Here is a 3675-nt window from a genome sequence, read left to right as displayed (position 1 = left end):
GGAAGGGTTGTCATTGGATGGGCAGTCCTGGTACTCATGGTAGTCACCGCAGTACGCGCAAACCGGATGTGGAGACTGGCAGTGGCCGCACACATGTCCGTAGGACTGACACCGGTGGCAGCGTCGGACATTAAATCGCTCACGTACAGGCAGCGTTGCCAGATTGAAAAAACGAAATTATGGTATTCTCGCTCGAAAATTATTGAATTCTTGGCAAAATTATGGTACGTTTGGTAACGCCCTTTCTGGCATAGAGTGGTCATGTGGTCTATGTTTGAGGGTTTGGTTTAGGCTTGGTGGGAGTTTTTAATAGGTTCAAATAGCTTTGTTAAGGAGTAAAATGTATGGTAAGAATTTTCATCGCTTAAAATGCATTTTTGACTATTGAAATTTAAACAAGGAATAAAATTCATTTATTTATAATAACTTCGGCAGGTACATTGTTTTTAGTGTTTTGTTAATTTTTCACTCTTTGGGAGTTTTTGAAATTTCTTATTTCAAGTAGATTTCTTAAACTAATTTTACCACATTTGTCAGGTACATTTATCATTTTAAGAATGTTAGAAAATATTAAGGAGGATTTTTTTCAATGTAGGCCTAGTTGTTACGCTCTTTTATAATTTCAATAATTATTCAGCATCCTTCTTTTGACTAGCGGTTTTTGTTGAAGATGTAGGAAGGGAATTATGAATATCACTAGTAAAGAGCTTGTACATGTCATCTGATGGTTCAAAATTACAACAGCTTCCAACTGCTTGAGCGCACTGGCTTCTTAACAATGTTCCATCAATTAAGTAAGTTGAGTGACTTTGTTGATGGTGACAATTTGTTTCTTGTTTTTGTCTTCGTCATGTTAATTTTACTTAATATTCTTTCACAATCGGCATTTGAATGTGGCAAAGATAAAGCTCTTAGGAAAAAATCAGAAATTAATCCAAACTCCTTTTCACCATTTGCATCTTCTACCAATGACATCTTCCACCAGAATTTATCGACTTGCTTTTCGTTTTGGATATCATCATTGAAAGTAACAATCGAGATAGATCTGAATTGATCATCCAGTTTTTGCATATATTAAGTTTTAGTCTGGTCGACTTCTTAGCTTGTTTAGTTCATTGAGAACATTGACAACCAAATCAATCTGATTAAACGGAAGATATTTTGACTGTTATTAAGATCCAGATCATTTAAGTCAGCTGACTGCACACTGTTGCGGTTGATGAAAGACATTACGAGCTTTTTATATGTTGCCACTATCTTTTCGTAAAGAGTAGCTATTACCACTTTAGACGACTGGAAATACTCATTCAAAGACGTAGATTCTGGTAAAACCCATTGAAGAAACAGTAAATACAGCTTGATGCTTGGATTGAAAAGGCTTTTGTAAATATCTTCAGCTGCAACCAATTTTTCACGATTCCACATGTTCGAGAAAAACTTTAGAACTTCCCACTGTTCTAAAATTCGATTTACTACAGCTATCAACGACAGCCATCTTGTTTGTGATGGGTGCAAAATCTTGTCGACTCCAAAATCGAGAATTGAAACTGCTTAAGTTCGGCCAGTCTTTTGGAACAATTTTTCATGAAATTGTAGACATTTACGAGCTTTATCTTCGCAGCGTCTAGGTAGTTGTTTACACGCCTCGCTAGCGCATAAAGCCAGTGAATGACAGATGCAAGTCATAACAAAAATCCCTGGACAACAACTTTTGAAGCGACTTGAAACTGAGTTTTGAGCCCCATCCTTGTATTACAGCCATCTGAACCAAAACCAATGATATTTTCTAAACTGATGTTTTCATCTTGATAGGTCTTGAGAACGGAAGTGAATGTAATTTCTGCAGTTGCTTTACCCGGTTCTTTTTCATTTACAATTTGAATTAATTGCCAAAATTGGCTTACAATAACACCCTTGCGTTTGACCTAGAACCTCACAACAATGGCGGTAGTTTTTGTAGCTGATATGTCTGCACTTTCGTCAATCATGACACTAACTTTGGTTTCTCTCAAGAAATTTAACACCTTTGCGTTTGTCATAGAACCTCACAACAATGGCGGTAGTTTTTGTAGCTGATATGTCTGTACTATCGTCAATCATGACACTAAATTTGGTTTCTCTCAAGATATTAACTAATTCATTCTTATGAGATGCAACTATAACATTAGTTTCATGGCTGTTGCTTTGGTTCTTTTAAGTCGCATTTGTTGAGCAATTTTATAATCAGGGAAACAAGATTATAAAACTTCTGGTCAGATGATAAAAACGCCACATTATGCTCAATCAAATAACCACAAACTATCAATTCAGCTCTCTTAACTCATCAAAGATTTCCATAGTGGAAATAATCACGCCGAGGCTTAGGTGAAGTCAGACATGAACATGATGGGGCGCGCGTTATAAGTACAATTAAGACGAAAGAGAACAAAAAAAACTAATTTAAAACCTCCGAACAGAGGGATCCGTTTGGGTGTCGTTAACCGATCGAGCAGACGACGCAAGAGTAATTTAACGGCGTAGACCGGTAGAAAACCGAATATAAAGCCAAAACACGCACCAAAACCGATTCTAAGAGCAAGTGCCCGCGATCCGGAAGACCACTATGGGTATGCGCGCGATCGAGAACTCGAAGCCCTCTTTCATTATTCCATGTACCATTATTCAGGCGGAACGCCTGCTTTGACCACTCCAATTTTTTCAAAGTAAACGTCTCGGGCACCTACGACACTCAATGAAGAGCACCGAAGGAAAACCGACAGAATGTTCAGGCCAGGCAGAAACCACCGGAGCGGACCGCCTTTCTGGAACTGAGATTCAACTACGAGCTTTTTAACCGCAACAACTTTAATACACGCTATTGGAGCTGGAATTACCGCGGCTGCTGGCACCAGACTTGCCCTCCAATGGATCCTTGTTAAAGGATTAAGAGTGTACTCATTCCAATTACGGGGCCTCAAAAGAGTCCCGTATTGTTATTTTTCGTCACTACCTCCCCGTGCCGGGAGTGGGTAATTTGCGCGCCTGCTGCCTTCCTTGGATGTTGTAGCCGTTTCTCAGGCTCCCTCTGCGGAATCGAACCCTGATTCCCCGTTACCCTTTACGACCATGGTAGGCGCGTAGCCTACCATCGAAAGTTGATAAGGCAGACACTTGAAAGAAACATCGCCGATACGAGATCGTGCGATTTGCCCAAAGTTATCCAGAGTCGCCATGGTAAGCGGGCCGAAGCCCGATTGGTCTTGATCTATTAAAAGCGCCCCTTTCCTAAGGTCGGGGCTCTGCTGCATGTATTAGCTCTAGAAATGCCACAGTTATCCAAGTTAAAAAGTACGATCTAAGAAACCATAACTGATTTAATGAGCCATTCGCGGTTTCACCTTATTTCGGCATGTACTTAGACATGCATGGTTAGTCTTTGAGACAAGCATATGACTACTGGCAGGATCGATCAACCAGGTAACAACGAATAACGTTGCCGTCAGTTGACGCCATTCCCGCGCTACGACCGGCCCGATTAAGGACCGACGAGCCGCGTTAAAGGCGTCGCAGAACCGCCGCTTGAAGCGGACGAATCCAACTTTATCAACGTTAAAACGAGAAGCCGAACCCTCTCGGGAAGGGTTTTCTTCGCTTTTGTTTCTCGATTCATTCACCCGAGGCGATATATTTCAATCG

General features: G+C 40.6%; 1 pseudogene; it reads right to left on the bottom strand.

Annotated features, from left to right (window-relative positions):
* Positions 1 to 2590: 2590 nt before the first annotated feature.
* LOC149662120 (small subunit ribosomal RNA) lies at positions 2591 to 3456 on the bottom strand (annotated as a pseudogene; the record flags this gene model as incomplete).
* Positions 3457 to 3675: the final 219 nt, after the last annotated feature.

The sequence above is a fragment of the Phalangium opilio genome, unplaced genomic scaffold (genome assembly GCF_054372755.1).
Source record: "Phalangium opilio isolate 3A_F unplaced genomic scaffold, DU_Popi_V2 ptg000063l_1, whole genome shotgun sequence".
In the NCBI taxonomy this organism is placed as follows: domain Eukaryota; kingdom Metazoa; phylum Arthropoda; class Arachnida; order Opiliones; family Phalangiidae; genus Phalangium; species Phalangium opilio.
This window is presented reverse-complemented; position numbering and strand designations above follow the sequence as displayed.